We start from the raw sequence: 11,711 nt of genomic DNA, 5'->3' as shown, positions 1-11,711 counted from the left end.
CCTTGATGATGGAGATTAAGGTCATCCTACCACACTGGCGACTAGCAGGCAGTTAGAATTAAAGTAGATCTTCGTCTTGCCAGAGGGCAGGAATGAGACAATTGGAGGCTCCCAGCACCACCACCCACAGCAAGCGTCCCGGCAGGTGGAGGCTGGGTGTGGACTGACAAAGCCACCTGGGTCTCCCATGGAGAGGCCAGCGCTGGCCTGCATGGAGGCTCTTCTGAACTGGGAGTGTGGCTTACTCCAGTGTGGTTCTGGAGAAAGCCACCTGCTTGGACCACACTATGCTGAAGGCCCAGGGTGTGGAGGCAGGAGGCCTGGGCAGCTCCAGACATTTCCTCACCACTCTTCAGAGCTGTCCAAGCCCTCCTACCATTCCTCTCCCACCTGCCCCTCTGAAGCCCTTCTCTCCTCTTCTCAGCATTTCTGGGGGGGAGATATGCTGGAGAGCAGACCCAGGAAGAGACTTAAAAGGAAGAAAAAGGGGAAAAGAATACAAAAAGAGTTCTGAAAAGAAGGGGGGAGGAGCACAAGTGAATGGGGTGAAGGCAGATGGTCCCAGAGGCTGGAGGTTGGGAGAAACATCATGGAGGGTCAATATAAGTCCACCCTCTGAGCACTCCTACCAGAATTAAGGAAATCTATGGGTTGGCAGGTGGCGTGGCGGTTGAGATGCTGGACTCCTGCATGCCAACCATAGTTTGAGTTCCAGACTTGGAGTCTTGCTTTTTCTCTTTCCTTCTTTCTCACTTTCTCTTTCTCTCTCTCTCTCTCTGGTCAAATTAATAATAATAATAATAATAACAAATAAAATAAAGAAATGATTCTTTTAAAAAAAGAATTAAGGAAATCCAGAACTTCTATGGCGGCTCCACACCAGTCCTTCAGACCTTTGACTATGGGGAGAGAAATTGACCACTGTGCTCTGACCCCTGCCCTCAGTGACTGAGCATGACAGGAACAGGAACACCAAGCTGGTGTTCCTGGTGTCTCCATTCCTGGAAGCCATCCAGGGGCCTCGCCTAAACTTTCCTTCCCCCCTCCAACAGAGAGGACAGACCTGCCTCGTGGGCTCAGGCTCCCACCCCCAGCCTCCCATCTCCTCACAGGTATTTTTCCCTCACACATTTCTCCCATGTGTAAAACCTTTCCATCTTGGCATCTGCTTCTTAGAGGACCGGAAAATAAAGAAAGTCTAATGCTAGAGACCTTTTTTTTTTTTTTTAAATTTTGCAGATGAGAAAACCAACACCAGCAGGCCTTCTGCAGTGATGTGGAGGAGGAAGAGCTCCAGCAACGGTAATTCTCGTTTACTCTCTCAGACATGGCCTTGGGATGCGTAGACCAGGGAGGAGCAGCCATAGGTCCAGGCTGGGAGGTTAAGTCATGCAAAGCTGAGCCAGGAGATTCAGGCTTGCAGGTGGTCACCAGGCAGTTGTAGGGATGGAGCAACCACCCTTTGCGTGGACAGAGGACTTAATGGGCAGTAAATGGAGCTGCATGGAGTGACAGCAGCTAGGAGCTATGTGTCACAGGGGGTGAAGGACAGTAGGGAGAGGATGACCCTGAGGGTGACCTGTGTAAAGTGGAGGGTGGAGAGGACGTCAGTCTGCCGTGTCCATGCCTCTGGGATTGTCCCTCCTTGCCCTGCCCACAGTGAACACTGCTCTCCTGTGGATTCTTCCAGCCTTCCTCAGTTTCTAAGCCTCCAACTACAGCACCTGCATAACTATCTCTTCTTCCACCTAAAGCTTTCTCCTTGGAGCTTGGATGGCCCTGAGATGCACTGCCCCCCCTTCCATTTCTTCTCCCCAATCCTTTCGCATCTTCCTGACACCTATTCTGTTCTAGGCTCTAGGAAGCAGGAAACGTCGTGGGAAATTTTAACCCAATTTTTCCCTGGTTCTACTTTGCAAACATCTAACTATCCCTTAGGTGATGGTAAAGAGAGGGTTTCCCTTTTTGTTTCCTTCTAGACTCTCAAAAGATTCCTTGGTTAGGAGGAGGAAGGAAATGGACCAGGTGGTCATGAGCACATAGTGGATCCGAGACAGCAGGGCCCACCTCCTGGGCAGAGTTCTGCAATGTCACAGCGGCCAGGGTCACCTGTGAGGGTGAGCAGTGAAGGGAGTCTGTGCCCTGCTCCTTGCGCAGAGTCCTGGGACTGCGAAAATCCTGGAGTGAAGGACCCAGGGAGATGGTCATGAGCAGCTGATAGGCCATGGGATTGGGCGGTGCAGACGCTGCAGAGCGAATGCTGGCCCGTGACATGGCCTGGACAAGTGAGGAGGACAACTGGAGCAGGGACCAGGCCACCTCCATGGCCCAGGGTTGAGGCGTAGAGGGGAAGGTGGCTCTCTGCAGGGTGCTTGCGTGGAGAGCGGGGGACACAGGGAAGGGAAGTTACCCCATGCAGCTGCAAGTAGGAGGAAACTGACCGATGGAGGTGTGAACAAGTGGGAGGGGCTGTGGCTCTTGTGCTAGGAAGTCCCGGGGTGGGCCAACCCAAGTGGTGGCAGCACCTGACAGTGTCACCCACTGTGACCCAGGCGTCTTAGGTCTTGCTTCTTTGCCGTCGCTATGGTTTGAATGCATCCCCTCCAAAATGCAGGGGTTGTCAATGTGCTGGTGTTGAGAGGGGGGACTGGGAGGGGAGATTTGGCCATGAGGGCTCCTCCTCTGTCAGTGATATCAGGCTCTTAAAAGAGAAGTATCAGGACCAGCGGTAGGGCGGTGGGCAAGGCAGCTGGACCCCCCACAGCTCACTGTGCAGTGTGAGTCTGGGGCCCTGTGGCTTAAAAAACATGCCAGGTGCATGGGCACGTGCCCAAAACCCCCAAAGAAGGGAGAAACGGTGAAGAAGGGATTGCGGTGTGGCCATCCCTGGGAAGGGGGGTGCTTTCTCACTTTTCCTTTCTCTCTCTGGCAAGTGCACATGCCCTTGGGCAAAATTTAAAAAATAATAACAATTAAAAAAAAGAAGGATTATGCAGTAACTGGGCAGCTTGCTAACTTGGACAGGAGGAGGAAGGGGATGGGCCAGGCCATCATGAACGTACAACTTGACTGCCTTCTGCCATGTGAGGACACAGAAAGAAGGTCCTGGGAACCAGCAGTTAGCGTAATGGCTATGTTGCTGGACTCCCACGTAGTCGAACACGGTTCGCGTCCTGGACCCGGTGGCTTAAAACTCACGCCGGGCACGTGTGCGTGCGTGCCCAAGATCCTGAGAGGAGAATGGAGGAGAAGGGATTGCGGTGTGGCCATCCCCCCTGGGGGGTGATTTCTCGCTTTCTGTCTCTCTGTCTCTCTCTGTCTGTCTGGCGAGCGCATGCGCCCTATAGCGAAAACCTCTCCAAAAAAAAAAAAAAAAGAAGGCCCTCACCAGACCAAATGCTGGCACCTAGGTCCTGGGACTTCTCAGCCCCCAGACAATGAGGGCTACATTTCTGTTGTTATTTATTTATTTTACACTGGGTTGTGGGAAAGTCATGATGCATTTTGGCATAGAAAAACAGGAAAACACGCCGATTTTCCCAACAACCTAATAGCTTGCCCCGTCTGTTGTATCAGCACAATGTCAAAGCAGCACAATGAACGGACGCCATTGTTTTACTGGTGAAAAAGAGCACATTGTGGATTTTGATTTAAGAACTAAACTTAGGGACTAGCAGATGGCATATTGGTTATGTCACTGGACTCACACATGGTTGACCACTGTTCGAGTCCTGAACCCAGCACCTTGAGATTCACGCTGGGCACACGTGTGTGTGTGTGCCCAAAATCCCAAGAGGAGAACGGAGGAGAAGGGATTGTGGTGTGGCCATCCCCTCTGGGGGGGTGATTCCTTGCTTTCTATCTCTCTGTCTCTCTCTGTTTCTCTGTTTCTCTGGCTAGCGCACACACCCTATAGCAAAAATCTCTCTCTCAAAAAAACAAAACAAATAAAAAACACCAAAGAAAACAAAGAAAGAAAGTTTAATTCATGCAAATCATCTGTCTTTCAAAGAAGGACCAAGGGTCTGGCCTTGTAGTGTAGTGGCTAAGGGCTATTAATAGAAAGCTGCATCCCATATGGTCAAGTGTGGTTTGAGGCTCGCCCTAGTGGCTTGAAAAACACACTGGGTGCCTGGGCATTCATGCCTCACATCCTGATGGGATGGAGAAACAGAGGAAAAATGATCGTGGCATAACCACACCCCATGGGGTGCTTTCTCTCTGTTCTGGTGAGCGCACATACTGCCGGTAGTAAATAAATACACACACACACACACACACACACACACACACACATGCATACGTACATACCAGTGAAGTGCCTCCTGCTTTAGACATGTTTAACTATAGCTCGCACATCGCGGGGCCTCTCTCACTATAGCTATTCCTACAACTCTGCCGCCTCCAAAGCCAAATGTTAAGATTTAACAGTGGAAACTTAATCACTATTTTGGTGGCTGCATTCATTTTACGCCAGTAAACCTCTAGTGCTGTATTAATATTTTATACAGTCTGAATAGTCATGACTAATTTTACCAGTACAAGTCATTAAACACAGAAGTCGGGGATTCCAAGGGCTCCCTTAGATGGGATTACGCAGAAGACAAACACCTCTTGCCTCCTCATGCTCTCAATCCTCCGTATTTTTGCAGCAAAACTATATTTGTGAAAACGTGTGTATGATTCCACGTCCTACTTAGGCTCTATGGTGGGTCTAAATCTGCATAAGCAGCCTTGACACATCTCAGATCCTGTGTACCTGCAGTCTCAGGCTGTAAACCCTCACCCCATTCTACTCAAGAGGGAGGAGGAGGGAGGAAGGGGAGTGGGTAGGTTCCTGGACACAGGGTTAATTAAGGCCACCACTCTTGTTTTTCATGCACAAAGGAGGGGAGATAAAGGCAGTGGAGAGTCTGAGCTCGTGCTGCAGTGAGAGAGCTGAGGGGCATAGGGTTAAGGGGTTTCAGGAGGGTTATGAGGATGCCACAGAAAGCTTCCTGGAAAAGCACCCAGAGCGAGGCTAACGTGGCATGTCTGGGAAAAACAGAAACGGGCTGGTTCCTTCGCTCCCGCAGAGCAGTAGGGCTTGTGGGGAGGCTCCTTAACGCTGGGGAAGCTGGAGTGTGTCCTCTGGGACAACCAGCAGAGGATACCGGAAGTGGCCTGTGTTGAGCCCCTGCCGTGGGCTAGAACCGGGCTGGCTGCTTCAGGGCCGTCACTCCTCTCCTCGATCCCGGATGAAGGCAGTGCCATCCCATATTTTTTGGATGAATAAACTATGGCCCAAGGCAGTTCAGTAATTTCCAAAGACACTTTTCTCTTTGCTTTTTATATGTATTCATTTCACCATTTCTTATTTACATTTAATTGATGTACAACTCCGTGGGGTCAAATACAATTTTGGAAAACATGTTGGCAGTGTCTGATAATCAAATAAATGATTTCGCTATGCTCATCGCCTCCAACAAAGAACATTACATTAGGTTGTGTACCTTTAATATTCATTCTACTGTTTTTTTTTTTTAAAAAGAGTTATTTATTTAATTTTATTTATTAATGCTATCTTTCAATTTGACCAAAGAGAAACAGAGAGAGAGAGAGAGAGAGAGAGAAAGAGTGAGAAAGTAAGCTACCAGTTCCAAGACTCAAACCGTGATTGGCCATGTGGGGGTTCAGTGCCTTAACTACCTACCTACGTCCCCCCTCTCTTTTGCAATTGGATATACATATATATATATATCTATTGTGGTATACTATTCCACACCTTCTGTGTCTTCTCTGCATGCATTCTGCTGTCTGTCAGACGTCTTTCTCCTGAGCTCCTCCCCCTGACAAACACTTTCGGAGCAGGAAGCTCTGATCCCAAGTCCAGGCTTATCAGCATCAAGGCCAGGGGTCGGAGGAGGGGCGATGGCAGACCCTCTTCACAGGAGAGTGGCGAGATGGCTTCAGGGCCCTGCTGGCCTCCGCGAGGGCTCTATGGTGTCAGAAATGCCACCCGGCACGTCTGTAATACTTGGAGGAAGAGAGTGGCCGGTGGGCAGGGGCCATCCGGGAGTGACCCAACGGGATCAGGGCTGATGGACTAGAACTTCCCAGAGACTGAGGTGGGGAATCCGAGCTCCTCGTCTCTCTCAGGTTGTTCTGATATCGTGCTCAGGGTTCCACAGGGTTTTCAATCCTCTTTGCCAGTAAAGATGCCCCGATTTCAGAGGTACTTTCAGTTCTTAATTACTGTAACTGCACCACCCCTCGACTGGGCAATTTCAAAAATCATTTCTTTTTTCTTTTTTTTGTTTAAAAAAAGTACACGATTTATTTGGGGCTGGCAGGTAGCATAGTGGTTAAAGGCTCTGGACTCCCACATGGCCAACTATGGTTCAAGTCCTGGCCTGATCATGGCCAACTATGGTTCAAGTCCTGGGCCTGATAGCTTCCTTTCTCACTTTTCCTTCTCTCTCTCTGTCTCTCTCTGGTCAAATTGGAAAATAATAATAAATAAAGTTAAAATATAATAATTCTTTTTTAAAACTATGATTGATTTAACTTTTTTTTTCCTCCCAGAAAGGGCATGTATTCATCTGAGAGTGAGAGAGAAAATAAAACAAAACAGAACAAAAAACCAGAGAGATAGAGGGAGAAAGCACCCCTCAATGGGATGTGGTCATGCCATGATCCCTTCTCCATTTCTCCATTCTGTCAGGATTTGGGGCATGCACACATGCTCAGTGTATTTTTCAAGCCACCGAGGCTGTATGACAGTCAACCATGTGTGATCCGGCTCCCTTAACCACCAGATCATGAGCTGGCCCTCTATCTGTTCCTTGAAATCTATAACTAATATACTATATAACTAAGATAACAAAAGTTCACAATATCCTGACCAATAGGACAGGGAAGACAGTGGCGATAAAGTCAAGGATTGGGATTCTTAGAATCCTAGCAACCAGCTCCTTCTTTCTGAAAAGTAAATCTGCTATAGTTAGCAAGAGACTTAGGAATACTGACATCCATGGATCCAGTAATTCCCACGATAGAATCAGAGCTGTGTGCAATGATTTGTGTTCATCACAGTGTTTTCCTGATAGTGAAAGCCTGGGAGCAGCACTCTTGTCTGTCAGTATGGCTTAGCCAGATAAAGCCAATTACGGACTCCTCTGCAACCATTGAAGACCATGACTGAGCTTGATGTATATGAGGACAAAAAGTCTGACTACTTTTCCTATTTTCCAAAATCTTTTCAAAAGGGGACTGGAGAAGTCATGCCCCCAAACATTAACAGACCATTTATTTTCTAGTAACAGGATTCTTCCTACCTCCTGTCCCTGGCATAGTATCTTTGAGATGTATATTTCAACCGATTATAGTATATTCTTGTGCTTATCTCTTCCCAAGACACAGAACTTCCCTTTCCTTGAGACGTAGATTAAGCCTTTCTTTAACTAATCTCTTCCCAAGACAGATCTTCCCTTCCAATCACCATCTAAGAATTGGGGAACCCACATATAACCTACAACCCCGCCCCCTTCGACATGTCCCGCCTTTTTGGGCCAGACCAATGGAAAATCTCTTCACTAAATTTTATCTGTCAATCTCAAAAACAAATAAAAAGAACCCCTGTACATGATCACCCTGAGAAAGGCAAGTATGTCTCTTCTCCGGGCCTAGGTCACTCATATTTGGCTTGGAAATAAACCACATTGAGTATTAATTATAATTTTTACAATTGGTTATTCTCCCGTTGACATATAGAAAATGCTCATGCTATAAAGCTAATTGAAAGAAAACAAGATTTAAAACTATATGTATGCTATGATTTCAATTTGTTTTTATTGACAGAATATTATGTGCTTGCCAGAGAGACAGAGACATGAGAGGGAGAGGGAGAAAACACCCTCCAGTGGAGTGTGGTCATGCTGCAATCCCTTCTCCTCCATTTCTTCAACCTGTCAAGATTTGAAGCACACACATGCATATACTGGAGTATTCCCAAGCTGCTGGGGCCAGGATTCAGACCTCTATTGGCCATTCAGGATCTGATTCAACTATTAGGCCATGGAGCTGGCCCCCTTTTTTTCTTTTTTCTTTTTTTCTTTCTTTTTTTTTTTTTTTGAGAGGTTTTTTAGCTATAGGGCATATGTGCTTGCCAGACAGACAGAGAGAGGCAGAGAGACTGAAAGCAAGAAATCACCCCCCTGGGGGGATGGCCATGCCGCAATCCCTTCTCCTCCATTCTCCTCTCGGGATCTTGGGCACGCACACACATGTGCCTGGCGTGAGTTTTAAGCCACTGGGTCCAGGGCTTGAACCATGGTCGACTGCATGGGAGTCCAGCAACATAGCCATTATGCTAACTGCTGGTCCCACCCCTTTTTTTCTTTTTAAAATCAGACCTGCAGAGAAAGACACAGGCAAAAGCCACCTCATTGTTAAATATTGGTTATCTCTGGGGAGATGAAATATGGTGTGATTTAAACATTTTAAATTTAAAATTCTTTCTTTTGCTTTATTTTCTATTTTCTTTACAATTAGAAAAGGACACAAAGAATATAAAACAGACACATCGAAAGGCAAATAATCCCACCTACCGTTGAAAGAAATGCAAATTAAAATGTTATTCATGTTTCCATCTCAAGAGCAAACACAGGGTAGAAGAGTAGTTTCCCTGCGGAGCTGGTTTATGGCGGCCTGGGCCACCTTGATGGGTCTAGAGGAAGTCTCACCATTGTCTCGCAGCATGCCCGGTACCTCAGAATGGAACTTTCTGAAACAACTGGGCCTCCTGGGAACAGAGGAGGATATCTGGGCCCCGAACCAGAGGATTATTCCAAATTCACTAAGACCTTCTCTCATTTGCTTTCGAATCACGCTGCTGTTAGACAGCCCAAAACGTGGTCACCAACTCAGCGAGTGAAGCAAATAATATTACAAGTCATGTTGAAACTGCAGTGGCCCCAAGGAGCCCACCAGGGGGTGCAGGCGGGCCCCTGAGTTGGGTCAGTGTGCCCCAGTGTTGGAGGCACAACTGGGACGTCATCTAGTGGCCAGGTGCTACCGAAGATGGGCCTCTCTTGAGTCAGGCCGCCATATTCCCAAGTGCTGTCTTTGGCCTCTCGGGGCCAGAACTGAAGTCTTTCCTTAGACACTCAGAGATAGCATGTCAGAAAGAGACGATTGGAAAGACGACCACTCTGCCCACACTTCCGTGCAACAGATTATAGTGGCCGAGAGCTCTTCCCAGTAACAAAATACAAAGAGGTGTCTTCTTTGTATTTTGAAAGTTAATGGAAAAGACGTACTATGGAAAAAACTGTGCATGGATTTCAGTGATTCGTTTTGCACCAAAATAAACCTGCCCTTGAATTCCATTGTCTCACAAACGTTTTGCAGGTCCCTCGCATATTCTCCATCTTTCATGGTGGCAAGCTCCTTGAGAAGGACACTGCCCCTTAGGATGCCACTTAATGAGCACAGAGTAGGCCTAATGTGAGCTGAATTATTTGGAAGGGTCTTAGATTTCATCCAAGCACCCGGGTATGACCGTCCTTCAATGGTGACCCCATTGGTCTAAGGCTCAACCCCCACCCAGATCCTACTGGAGGCCACTGATGGTATTTGCCTCTGTGAACCCTGTATCTTTTGCCAGCAAGTGACCACACTATCTGTCATTAGAGACTGTTGTCAAAGAATGGCTATTGCCCAAGGCCACTCTACACAGCCCTCCCTGCCTGAGTGCAGACTGATTTCATAAACGCTGCAATCTGCAGTATGACCCTTCTTCCTGGCAGGGCATCTGCCTCCAGACCTTGCTTCGGGCGCTTTTCTATTGCCTCACCTGTGTTCGTGCTCACTAGGGGGCTGGTCTATTGCCTCACTTGTGTTCGTGCTCACTGGGGGTCTGGTCTGGTCTGTGTTTCCACCACAATAAGGACGATAAGGACGGAGGTGGTAGACTATGAGTCAAGGCTAATAAAACACCGTGGGACCCTCTCTGGGCCTCCTTTTCCTTATCTGCAAACTCTGGGTTTGGACCCAATTATCTCTGACTACCCACAGACTTGTGATTCTCCGACTAAGAAAAGCAAAACAGCAAAGACAAAAAAGTATGAATTTTCTTGTTGGGAAAAGCTCAGTCTACTCATAATGAGATAAAGAATGAAAATAATTGCCACCATTTGTGGAGTATCTTTTGCCAGGTCTGCGCTGTAAGCTTCGATCTCATACTAAAGCCCCACAGCCCTGGGAGTGGCACTTCTTTCACTCTTCTGTTTCTGATGAGTAGGATGAGCCTCAGAGATGCTAAGAACTTGCCTGGGTCCACAGAGTTATGTTGGGACTCATCACAGATCTTTGCCTCTGAATTTCATTGTTTCCCTCTGCTTTGGGGATGTCTGGAGCTCAGAAGCGTAGTCAGCTCCATCTCACATGGTCTTCCCTTCATTTAGACCCCGAAGTCCTTGCTATGTAGGGTTTTGTTAATGAGCTTCCTCACTTTCTTCCTCTCCTGTTCTAGTCAGCACAATTAATGAACGAGGAAATACTGATTTCTTATGATAGAAGTGAAAGGACTTTTCCCCCCTCTGATTTGTATTTCTCAAGTCAAAAGAACAATTTTCTCCCTTTTTGGGAGTTCAGAAATATGTTAAAATTTAATTAAAAGTCTCATGATTTGGGGTAACTTGTGGCCTGGTGCTAAGGCAGCTGGATCCACATGGCAGACTGCATGGTTGGAGTCCTGGAACTGGTGTGTGTATATCCCAAATCCTGAAAAATAGAGAAGGAGGAGGGAACCAGCAGTTAGCGTAATGGCTATGTCACTGGACTCCCATGTAGTCGACCGCGGTTCGCGTCCTGGACCCGGTGACTTAGAACTCATGCCGGGCGTGTGTGCGTGTGTGCCCAAGATCCCAAGAGGAGAATGGAGAAGAAGGGATTGCGGCATGACCATCCCCCCTGGGAGGTGATTTCTCGCTTTCTGTCTCTCTGTCTCTCTCTGTCTGTCTGGTGAGCGCACGCGCCTTATAGTGAAAAAAACCTCTCCAAAAAAAAAAAAATAGAGAAGGAGGAGAAGGGAGTACAGTGAGCCTAATGGCTATGTCCCTGGACTCCCATGTAGTCGACCGCGGTTCGCGTCCTGGACCCGGTGACTTAGAACTCATGCCGGGCGTGTGTGCGTGTGTGCCCAAGATCCCAAGAGGAGAATGGAGAAGAAGGGATTGCGGCATGACCATCCCCCCTGGGAGGTGATTTCTCGCTTTCTGTCTCTCTGTCTCTCTCTGTCTGTCTGGTGAGCGCACGCGCCTTATAGTGAAAAAAACCTCTCCAAAAAAAAAAAAATAGAGAAGGAGGAGAAGGGAGTACAATGTGACCACACCCTACTGGAAAAATGCTTTGCCCTCTCTCTTTCTCTGTGGTGAGTGCCAGGGCCCTCTGGCAATGAAACAAGAAAGAAGAAAGATTTTTCCGTACTAAGACTGTGCTATAAAACTCCCAAACACTTTGACTAAGCTATCTCCATGGCAAAAAATTTATCTGAAGGAAATGGAACTGAAGAAAGAAAACTACACAGATGAAAGTGTTGTAAAATATGTATTTGCTAAACATTGGGAACAAGTTAAACGTTTAGGAACAGAGTCATGGTGAGGAAATCGCAGTACACAATCTTGAAGAAACATGACTCACTTTCTCATTCATTAAACCAATGTGCAGAC

This window comes from Tupaia chinensis, unplaced genomic scaffold (genome assembly GCF_000334495.1).
Source record: "Tupaia chinensis unplaced genomic scaffold, TupChi_1.0 Scaffold138441_1, whole genome shotgun sequence".
Lineage (NCBI taxonomy): Eukaryota > Metazoa > Chordata > Mammalia > Scandentia > Tupaiidae > Tupaia > Tupaia belangeri.
The sequence above is the reverse complement of the archived record's forward strand: the minus strand, read 5'-3'. Positions refer to the sequence as shown.